Genomic DNA, 13,023 nt, shown 5'->3' on the forward strand with positions numbered 1-13,023 from the left:
GAAACTATTAATAAACATAAATGAAATAATCAATAAGACAATAATAGTAGAGGACTTTAACATCCCACTTACATCAATGGATAGATTGTCCAAACATAAAATTTAAAATAAAAAATAAAATAAAATAAAATATAACATGTCTTTGAATCACACATTGGAACAGATGGATCCAACACATATATTGAAGACATTCAACTTTAAAACAGAATAATTCACATTCTTTTCAAGTACACATGGAATATCCTCCAGAATAGATCACACATTAGGCAACAAAACAAGTCTGAAGTCATACCATGCATCTTTTCTGACCGCAATGCTATGAAATGAGAATTCACAAGGAAATACCTAGAAAAATCACACATTTATAGATGTTAAATAACATAAAAATGAATGAATCAAACAGGCAATCAAAGAGGAATTAGAAAACACAGGCCAATGAAAATGGAAATGAATGCTCCAAAATCTGTGGGATGTAGCCAAGCTGTTACAAGAGGGAAGTTTATAGCAATACAGGCCTATCTCAAGAAGCAAGAAAGATCTCAAATAAACAATCTACCTTACATTTAAAGGAACTAGAAAAAGAACAATAAAACCCAAAACCAGTAGAAGGAATAAATAATAAGAATTAGAACAGAAAAACAAAAAAAGAAAACTAAACAGAAAAAAGAACAGATCAATGAAAACAAAAACTACATCTTTAAAAATATCAAGGTTTAATAAACCTTAGCCAGACTTTTCAAGGAAAAAATATGCAAACAAAATCCAATAAGAATTAAAAACAACACAACAGAAATATGAAGGATTATAAGTGAATATTGTAAAAATTATATGCTAACAAATTGGACAATAGAAGAAATGGATAAATTCCTAGAAACATATTAACTCCCAACATAGAGTCAGGAAAAAATAGAAAATGTGAACAGATGGATTACTAGTAATAAAATTGAATCAGTAATCAAAACACTCCCAACAAATAGAAGTCCAGGACCAGATAGTTTCATAGGTTAATTCTACCAAACATTTAAAGGAAGACAATATCCAGAGAAAGACAAATACCATAAAATTTCACTTTAATATGGAATTTAAGACAAAGTAGTTGAACATAGGGGACAAAAAAAGAGAGAGAGAGAGAGAAGGAGGCAAACCATAAGAGACTCTTGACTATAGAGGACAACCCAAGAGTTGCTGGAGGGGAGATGGATGAAGGATGGATTAAATAGGTGATGGGCATTGAGAAGGGCACTTGTTATGACAAGCACTGAATATTATAATATTCTCTATCTCATGGCTATTTTGATCAATTAAAAGAAAAAGGCAAATTGTCACAGATGTGGAATAACATGAAATATTGTGAATCATATTTTAAATATAAATTATGATACATAAAAAATAAGACCTAATACCTATTCTTCTCAAACTTTTTCAAAAATAGAAGAGGAAGGAAAACTTCCAAATTCATTCTATGAGGTAACATTACCCTGATATCAATATCAGATAAGTACACTAGAAAAAGAGAACAACGGGCTAATATCTCTGATGAACACAGGTATGAAAATCCTCAAAACACATATTACAATACTTTAAAAAAATCATTCACCATGACCAGCTGGGATTTATTCTGGGAATGCAAGTGTAGTTCAATATTAACAAATCAATGTGACACATCTACAAAGAGAAATGATAAAAACCAAATGATCACTTCAATAATTAAGAAAAAGTGGGATCCCTGGGTGGCGCAGCGGTTTGGTGCCTGCCTTTGGCCCAGGGCGCGATCCTGGAGACCCGGGATCGAATCCCACGTCGGGCTCCCGGTGCATGGAGCCTGCTTCTCCCTCTGCCTGTGTCTCTGCCTCTCTCTCTCTCTCTCTCTCTCTCTCTCTCTCTCTCTCTGTGACTATCATAAATAAATAAAAATTAAAAAAATATTAATAATTAAGAAAAAGTGTTTGACAAGGTATAGCATCAATTCATGATTAAAATCCTCACCAAAATAGGTTCAGATGGAACATACCACAACATAATAAAAGCCATATATGAAAATCTCACAGCTAGCATCATACTCAATGGTGAAGTTCTGAGAGCTTTTCCTCTAAGGTCAGGCACAAGGCAAGGATGTCCACTCTCACCACATTTATTTAACATAGTATTGGATGTCCTAGCCACAGCAGTCAGACAATAAAAAGAAGTAAAACACATCCAAATTGTTAAGGAAGAATTTAAACCTTCACTATTTGCAAATGACATGATACTGTATGTAAAAGATGCTAAAGACTCCACCAAAAGTCTACTAGAATTGATAAATGAATTCAGTAAGATCGAAGAATACAAAATCAATATACAGAAATCTGTTGCATTTCCATACACTAAAAATAGCAGAAAGAGAAATTAAGAAATCAAACCTATTTATAATCGCATTTAAAATAATAAAACACTGGGGATCCCTGAATGGCTCAGTGGTTTGGCACCTACCTTTGGCCCAGGGTGTGATCCTGGAGTCCCGGGATTGAGTCCTGCATCCGGCTCCCTGAATGGATCCTGCTTCTCCCTCTGCCTGTGTCTCTGCCTGCCTCTCTCTCTGTCTCTGTCTCTGTCTCTGTCTCTTTCTCTGTCTCTCTCTCTCTCTCTCCTGAATAAATAAAATCTTTAAAAATAAATAAAAATAATAAAATACCTAGCAATAAACTTAACAAAGACAGTTGAAAGACCCTGAAAACTATGAAGCATTGATGAAAGAAATTAAAGATTACACAAACAAGTAGACAGATATTCCATGCTCATGGATGGGGACAACAAAGATTGTTAAAATGTTCATACTACCCAGAGCAATCTACAGGTTTTATGCAATAATTATCAAAATACCAACAGCATTTTTCATAGAACTAGAACAAATAATTCTAAAACTTGTATGGAGCCACAAAAGATGCCAAACATCTTGAAAAATAATAACACTGGAAGTAACGCAATCCCATATTTCAAGATATGCTACAAGGGTATAGTAATCAAAACAGTATGGTACTGGCTCAAAAATAGACACATAAAATAATAGACACATAGATCAATAGAACAGAGACCTCAAAATAAAACCACGATTACATGACCTATTAGTCTATGACAAAGGAGGCAAAAGTATGCAATGGGGAAAAGGCAGTCTCTTCAACAAATGGTGCTGGGAAAACTGCACAGCTACATGCAAAAGAAATAAATTAAACCCTTTGTTACACCATACACAAAAATAAACTCAAATAAAGACCCAAATGGGAAATCTGAAACCATAAAAATCTGAAAGGAGAGCACAGGCAGTAATTTCTCTCTGACCTGGACAATAGTGATATTTTTCTAGATATGTCTAATGAGACAAAGGAAAGAAAAGCTAAAGTAAACTAGTAGGACCACATCAAAATAAACAGGTCTTATGCAGCAAAGAAAGCAATCAAAAAAATAAAAAGATAACTTACTGAATTGGAGATGGTATTTGTAAATGATATACCTGATTTAGGAGTTAGTGTGCAAAATATATAACTTATACACCTTGACACCAAAACATAAAACAAAAACAAATAATCTGATTAAAAATGGGCAGAAGACATGAACAGACACTTCTCCAAAGACAACCAAGATATGCCCAACAGACACATGGAAAGACCCAACAGCACTCATTATCAGGGAAGTACAAATCAAAACCACAATGAGACATCACCTCACACCTGTCAGTATGGATAAAATTAAAAAGACAAGAAAAATAATTGTTAGTGAGGTTGTGGAGAAAAGATAACCCTCTTGTATCTTGGGTGGAAAAGCAAACTGTTATAGCCATTGTGGAACAGTATGGAGATGCCTCAAAAAATTAAAAATAGAACTACCATATGATCCAATAATTGCACTACTGGGTATTTACCCAAGGAATATGAAAGTACAAATTTGAAAAGATATATACACTCATATCTTAACTGCAGCATTATTTACAATAGTCAAATTATGGAAGCAACCCAAGTGTCCATCCATATATAGATACATAAAGAGAATGTGAGACACATACACACATACATGCATACACACACACACACACACACACACACACACACACACACACACACTGGAATATTATTCAGCCATAAAAAAAGAATTAACTATTGCCATTTGCAATATGGATGGATCTGGATGTTATAATGCTAAGTGAAGGAAGTTAGAGAAATCCAAATATCATATGATTTCACTCATATGTAGAATTTAAGAAATAGGGCAGCCCAGGTGGCTCAGTGGTTTAGCACCACCTTCAGCCCAGGGCCTGATCCTGGAGACCCGGGATCGAGTCCCACATTAGGCTCCCTGCATGGAGCTTGCTTCTGTCTCTCTGCCTCTCATGAATTAATCAATATTAAAAAAAATAGAAATAAAGAATTAAGAAATACATATAAAAAAAAACCAACAAAGAAAAAAGGAGACAAACCAAAAAAAACAAACTCTTAACCACAGAGTACAAATTGATGATAGCAATGGGGTGGTGGGTGGGAGGAGGATGGGTGAAGTAGGTGAAAGAGTTCGAGTATACTAACCATGATGAGCATTGAGTAATGTATAGAATTGTTAAATCATTATATTGTATACCTGAAACTATAGTATAATACTGAATATTAATTGTACTAGACTTAGAAAAAAAGGAAGAGACAGCAGAAACATTTTTTTCTCTTCCACATGAGAACACAGGGAGAGGCAACCATCTACAAGCCAGGAAATGAAGTCTCATCAGAAGCTAACCCTGATGGCACCTTGATTGAACTTAGCCTCTCAAATTGTAAGAAAACAAATTGTTGTCTAAACCTAAATGAATGAATAATTAAATATGATGTAGTAGAATTCCAAATATACCAATAAGTATGAAAATTCCATTTTATAACATTTATTTTTTTATAGATTTTTTTTATTTATTCATGAGAGACACACAGACACACACAGAGAGAGAGAGAGAGAGAGAGAGAGAGAGAGGTAGAGATACAGGCAGAGGGAGAAGCAGGTTCCATGTAGGGAGCCTAATGTGGGACTTGATCCCGGGTCTCCAGGATTACACCCTGGGTTGAAGGCAGGCGCTAAACCGCTGAGCCACCCAGGGATCCCCAATTTTATAACATTTAAAAATTAATGATCTTAAAAGTCACAGATCACTTTTACCATATAAAGAGAAATTGCCATGCATACAGACATCACACATATAATAGAGTGACAAGAAAATTAGTTTAACTTATTGAAGCAGCCAATCCCATCCATATGACCCTTAAGTAATAGACTATTAATTGCACACTGGTTTATAGGAACCGATAAAAACAAATCAACTCAACATTTCATTTATGGTGGTATTTTTTCAAAATATCAAAGATGCAGAATTTAAAAATGTGCAGTTTATGGTACATAAACTTCACTAAAGCTTTAAAATTATTAAAGAACTTAGGTTACCACGAAATCTTACATCTGTGATTTACATTACAAGCCTGAAATTTTCTACTTTCTTGAAACTTCTGACTTAACAGAACAAGAGGTCATGGAGGACACTGTGCATCTCATTGTGAATCTCATTGTTATTGTGGTGAAATAACTAGATCTTTGACTCACAAAGATTCAATTTAAGTGTTTAATTACAAATGCTGTGTTTTCCCAACAAAGGGATTGTACAAATCCACTGGCAATTCATCTTGCTGCAGCAACACATATAGTATGGAAACTTGGCTCACGGTAAAGATCTGTAATGTTCCTCTGCAATGTAGCTAAGAGCCTAGGCTGCTTATGCAAGGTATTATGTAACCTGACAATAGATGAATATAGACAGTGAATAAGTGTGAGATTATTCAAGGGAAAGCAGAGTGAAAGCAATGTCTGTAATCAAATGCAAATGTCATGCCTGGAATGAGAAATGAGAATTAGGTCTAACTGGTAAGGAGTAAGGGGTTACTTCAGTGGATTTTGCAGTGAAGAATAATCACAAAATAAGATCATCTAAGGCAATGACTGCATTTTGTGTGTATAGAGAGATATAGATAGATATATAGATATAGATAATCCTGGGTTACTTATAGAGTGAACATTTTACTCTAGGATACTTTAATTGAATCTTGGTACATGTATAGGATATACAGGAAATGGTCACATTCCAGGCAGGTGAAAAACAAAAACACAAATAAAAAAACATGAGTATCGACCTGAACGTAAAACACATTATAGTATGTTTCAGAAGTAGAGGTAACCAACTATTATACATTTGATCCTGGAACAATGCAGGCATTAGGGACAGTGACCCCACTTACAGTTGAAAATCTGCATATAATTTTTGACTCCCCTCAAGTTTCCTGATAGCCTATCATTTCCCAGAGCCTTACCAATAACTTAAACAGGTAATTAATGTATATTTTGTATGTTATATGTATTATATATTGTACTCTTACAATAAAGTAAGCTTAAGGAATGTTGAGAAAATACATTTACAGTATTATATGTTTATTTATTGAAAAAAAATCCACATGTAATTGGACCCACATAGTTCAAATCCATGTTAAGGGTCAACTGTAAGAAGTCAGAAAAAAAATGGGGTAAAGACTGCAAAGGCAAAAGGCTGTACATAATAAATCTTTCCGCTTTTAGAAGTTATGGTTTACTTATGATTTATAGATTTATTTTGTACATGATAGAGATTACTGAATGATTTTAAGCAGGAAAACAACTCATTTTTAATTTTAGTAAGAATACCTAGTTTGCAGTTGAGAAGGGACATCTGGAGGGGCCCTCCAGACCATGTGACGATATTATAATGTTAGATATTATGGTAATAGATAATATTCAAGACACTATGAGACCAGACACTGCAGAACTGGAGACAGTCATATTAAGTTGAATATATGTAATCTAATGACAGCTCCAAAAGAAGGGATAAAAGATGCAAAAGTAGTCTAAATTTCTTCCATAATTCCTGGTTTTTAGCTACTTGTTACAGTATCATAAATTAATATGGGAAATAGTGAAAACAAGCATGTTTCATATTTGGCTTGCTTAGTTTACATATCTATGGGAAGGCTAGGAGAAGATGTAAAGTACTTAGTTATATATTTGTCTGGAACCCATGATAGTTACCTGGACTTGAGATATAGATTTAAGAGCCTTCAGAGTAGGACTAGTCAATCAGGGAATGGATAAAACAATCAAGGGAGGCATTTTAGATGGGGGGTGGGGATGGGAGGGAGGAGGACAGGAAACGGAATGAACACAGGTGTGTGGATTGAAAAGGAATATTCATAAGTAAACAATAAAACTGTTTTTTAAGAAGAAAAATAGGGAAAAAATTAAGGCAAAGTTAATGAATAGTTTCAAATGTGCAAAGGATAAGTGAAAAAGACTGAAATAATTCACTATAATAGGCAATTTTCAGTGGTGAAAGATGCCAGATTAAAGTAGGCTGGATACTAATTAGAAAGTATGGGGCCAAGATTTTTAGTTTGACTTAATCCTGTTTGATGCTGAGATACAAAGAAGCAAAGAGGGGAGGGGGAAATAAATCATAGTCAGAAACTGATATAGAGGAGAAGCCAGAAATTTTACTAATCTGGTAGTTTAATTTTATGTTCATAAACATCTAATATTTATTCTGCACTAGGTATTTATCTTCACTGAGTACACAAATCAAATGACCACATTTTTCATTCTATTCAGTGGGAACTGCTTAGATGGAATCTGAGTTAGTTTATCCGGTTTCAGGATCAGAAGTTCTCTGCTCAGGAAGGTAGTGAAGGATGACAAAACAAAGAACAAGAACTGAATTGGAAATAAGCAGATAGGTAAAAAACAGATGCAGAAAATAAACTTCATACTATTATTCTTGTGGAAGAGAGAATCAAAAATACTCTAACACATTATAATATCCTATCCTTTATTTTTTATCTACTTTATAATGTAAGACACAAAAATATATCATGAAAAGTGGGAGAGAGAACCATATACAGAGTCCCTAACATTTGGTAAGAATTTATATGATTCACATGGATCTACTGTTCTTATATTTAATTTTTTTTACATTTATATATCTATCTTTTCTTATATATCATTTCATTTGATCCTATTGACAACTAAGTAATTACAATATCACCTTTTTGTTTTAAGTGAAGAAATTAAGGTTTCAGAACCCCAGGGAGTTGATTATTATCCTAGAGTATGATGCTTGAAGATTATATAAGAACAAAAGGGCTACAGACATTATATAGGCTCCCAACTTATTCAAGTTTAAGGAAAAAGGTAAGCAAAATATATTGTTCAGCTTACAATGATTATCCCAGCACACATTCCTATTAGTTTAATGATTCTTTAAAAATGGGCATTTAAAGCAGGAAATGAAAGATATCCAGGAAAGACTGATTATGAAGGAGTTATATATGGAGGTGGGCTGGATGATGAATCATGCTCACCAGGTATAAAAGTGCTTGCTGAGTTTTTGAAATAGTCTGTACAATTTAGTTTATTAGAGGCATTTGCAAAATCATTCTTTGACCTGCTCCTGTTTGTATTTCTGCTTGTGTCCTCCATGTTATGATTTAATATTAAACATATTTTGATATGTATTTAATCTTAAGATAAAATGAACTTAAGTTTAGAATCATTCTTCAGTATAGCCCACTTTTCTTCAGATGTATTCTAGCTTTTTAATTTAGGATGATGTAGTTGAAAGAGGACTGGAATTATATTTAGATTTTCCCTTTCCAGATGCCACTTGTACCTCTTATTATATAAGCTTGGGCAAGACACTTGAATTATTTTTATCTGTAATTTTAAGCTTGATTATTTTTATCCATAATTTTGAGAATACAATAGCTATTCTGACTACTTCACTGGGCTATACTAAAATTCAGATGAGATAATGGATGCATCATTAATAGAATATGTATTGGGAATGTCATTGTATTAAGGTAAAGAGTACAGGCTGAAGAACCAAATTCTGGATTTAAATACTGATTTTGCCACTTTTCAGCTATATATTCTTGGCAAGTAACTTAGTCTTTTGTGCCTCAGTCTTCTTTTCTGTAAAATAAGCATAATACTAGTTCCAACCTTATGTGACTGTTAGATAAGAGAAAATACCTTTACCTCATGCTCTTAGAACTGTGCCCAGAATACAGTAAGATTTATTCAAATGTTTAATGCTAATGATATGTCAGACACTCTGATACAGTAATGAAGAACTCACAATCATTTATTTCAATAGGAAACTTGGAGAGATCTAAAAGCCCAAAATTATGCTGAATCTGTTAATAAAGTAATATTTCTGAAATTTAATCCATAAAGCTTATGAATCAAGTTAAGCTTCCTTAAGTGACTTGCAGGCTAAATCAAAATATAAGCATGTTCTTTTATGTGTGATGCTACAATCGAAAGTATAATCTTTGACTTTAAAGATATGAAAAAATGTAGGTGTGAATTAATGATTTCACATTTGAAAGACATTATTTAACCAATAACCCATAATTTTCTTGTCTCCATAAAATGCCACTTATTAATTATCTGATTGCTTGTTAAACAAAACAGCATTTATATGATAGCTAACACCACCTGCTACACAATTAAGGCCTTAAATGACTTTCACAATGGTATTAGATATTTTAACTGCTGCACCAGGTGAAAAATGTGCTAGCCTAAAAAACAGAACGTTCTGTAAGTATTCCAGATATCACAAAAATGTAACAGGATTACTAAAAGATTTAGATCTCAAATCGACACTTTAAATGATCTTTCTCTTTCCTTATTAATTAAATTTTTGGACTGGAGAAAGATTTTCGTCAACTTTTAAGGATCTCTTATTTGGACTTCTCATTCATATAGCCATATTAATTGATGTAGGAAAATGTTGGGATTCAGAACTGACAGCCAAGAAAGAATTCTTGAGATGTCTTTGGTCCAAAAAAGTGAATTTTTAAAGAGGCAACACCCTTGGGCAGAAAGAATTGCACTGGAGTTGTGACAGGGAACTGATTATATACTTTCAAATTGGAGGGGGTTAGGAATAGCATAAATCTCTAAGGAATTTTGGATGCAAGTTTTCCAGGACCTTGAGGGGCTAGCAATTGTTAGGAAAAGGTCATTTATTACTATCTAGTAAAACCTTAGTCATGAGACCCCTTAGATGTTTATCAGTGGGCCATATGCTTGGAGGATGATTACTAACATGTATCTTGGAGGGTAGAGATAAAGGAAGTTTCCAAAAGAATTTTTATACAGGAGAGTAGACTTACAGGATTCCCAGGGCCCTGGATAATGTTAAGCAAACATTGCCTTTTGTCCTTAGCAAAGTAGGAACACTGAGGCAGCTGAGTTCTCAGAAAAATTTCAGTCTGCCTGTTTCAAGGACTTATCACTGGGCTGTAGGTAGTAAGGAAATTTTTCTTTTGCCTTTGCTTCCCACATCATTAATCCGAATATATTGCCTTTTTCAATGTCTCTCTGCTTGGTGCTGAGACTCCACCACTACAATGACTTCATTTCAATAGATGATCCTTACCACCCACAGAAATACTTCTTTACTGTCCTATGTTGAATTCCGCGCCTCTGTCTTTGTAACTCTCCTGTAAATTTCCCAACAGATCAATGTTCACCTAGAGGTAGGAACATCTCTACACCCTATTCAGATGGAAGAAGTTTTAGAAGATAAGACCTCCTACCCTCAGCAACCTTAAAGATTTAAGTTTCAAAATTTTTGAGGGGGTAATTGTGTGGAGGACAAAGGCAAAAGTATTGTAGATAAAATTAAATGTCCTTACAACCTGTAGCCTATTGAAAAATACTTGAGGCGGGCTGAGTATGACATTCCTCCAGGAACTCCCAACAGTCTTAATGTTAATGCTTTGCTGGAAGGAAAAACAACCTTAGCTTGACAATAGCCAGGCCTCCAGGATCCTGTAAGTTTTCTTTAACATATGAAAATCCTTTTGGAAACTTCCTTTGTCTTTACTTCCCCCAGCTCCAATAGTATATAATCAATTGCTCCTCAAAATCCCAGTGCAGCATTTTCTTCCCATGGGTTCTGTCCTCATGCTATGGACATCATGCTTGATAAAAAGACCTTTTTGCATGGAGGGAGGGAGGGAGGAACGAAAGAAAAAGAAAAAAAAGAAAAAGAAAAAGACTGAATAATAGCATGTATTTTTTTTCAAAAGGTAATCCCACAAAAACATTTAAAAAGATGTTCACTTAGCCTAATTATTTGATACTATTGAAAACTCTAATTTATTCATTATGAGTGGGTTGACTGGTTTGCTGGGAGAGTCCTACATTATTCCTCTTGTGCTGGCACATTTTTTTTCACTGTCCATTTCATTCTCAAAAGTGCTTGTAATTTATGCAATCACCTAATTTATAATTTTAATGTAAGTTTTAAAGAAATCCAAATTAAATAAAGGAAAGTACCTATTTCTTCATGTGGTACATTTTTATTATTTTTTAAATTTTATGTATTTATTCATAAGAGACACACAGAGAGAGAGGCAGAGACAAAGGCAGAGAGAGAAGTAGCCTCCTCTCAAGGAGTCTGATGTGGACTCGATCCATGGTCCAGGGTTCACACCCTAAGCTGAAGGCAGACACTCAACAGCTGAGCCACCCAGGCATCCCAGATGTGGTGCATCTTTACTAAAAATCAAATTCGATGAAACTGGATCTAGTACAGTGCAATTTATTCTATAAAATGAATGTTAGTGGAATTTTTAAGAATATTGAATTTATAAAATGCTCTTGTAACAGTGCCTAGAATATAGTAAGCATTATTCAAATGTCTGATGAGGAGGAGGGGAGGAAGAGGAACAAGAAACTAGGATAAAATGGTCAAGAATTCACAAGTATTTTGGGGTCCCTGGATGGCTCAGTAGGGTAGTCTCTGATTCTTTATCTTAGGGTCTTGATATCAGGGTCTGAATTTGAGCCCTACTTTGAATTTCATGCTGGGCATAGAGCCTGCTTTCAAAGAAAAAATTCACAAGCATTTATTTCAATGGGTAACATGTAGGCATAAATTGAAGATTTAACTATTGAAATACTAAAGCATATGTTTTTAAAAAGATACTCATACAGTATGCCTGGGTGGCACAGTCAATTAGGCATCTGTTTCTTGGTTTCAGCTCAAGTTCTGATCCCAGGGTTGTGAAATTGAGTTTTGTGTTAGGCTCCACACTCAGCATGGAGTTGCTTAGAACTCTTTCCCCCCCTCTCCCTCCTCCTCATGCTCACATGAGCTCTTCCTCTTCCTTTAAAATAAGTAAATGAAATCTTTAAAAAAAAATAAAGACATGCAACATGAAAAAGAATACATACACTGTTCTATTTGGTATTTCACATGGTGATTCATAATTCAGCAAGACCCTACATCTTGTAGTGGTACATGGTTCTTGAAGTCAGACATTTTTATTTGAATCCTGGCTCAGGTTTGAGACCTTAGTTTCTATTTCTCACTTTCCTATCTTGGGAAAATTAACCTCTTGAGACCTCAATTTGATATTCTTTAAACCGATAATAACACAACTTGGGATTGTTATGAAGATGAAAAGGCACAAAGCAGACTGATATATTACAAGTGTTCAGAAATTATTAGCTATTGTGACTAGCAATTCTATGATGATGACAATTCTTTGCAAACTACTAGTTTCGGTGCAAATATATAATATAGGATAACCAAAGTACCTTCCAAAAATTATGTTCAATCAAAATTAGCACATACTTTTTAAATAATTTTTTATTAAATATTTTATTTATTCATGAGAGACACAGATAGAGAGAGAGAGATACAGAGACACAGGCAAGAGGGGGAAGCAGGCTCCATGCAGGGAGCCTGACATGGGACTCGATCCCGGTACTCCAGGATCACACCCTGGGCTGAAGGCAGCGCTAAACCGCTGAGCCACCTGGGCTGCCCTTAAATATTCTTGAAGAAATTAGTAACACGTTTTATAATCCCAAATTTAAAATCCTAGAATTCTCTACATATAAATTTCAAGAGACAAGCGAGTTCTC

Source organism: Vulpes vulpes, chromosome 3 (genome assembly GCF_048418805.1).
Source record: "Vulpes vulpes isolate BD-2025 chromosome 3, VulVul3, whole genome shotgun sequence".
In the NCBI taxonomy this organism is placed as follows: Eukaryota; Metazoa; Chordata; class Mammalia; order Carnivora; family Canidae; genus Vulpes; species Vulpes vulpes.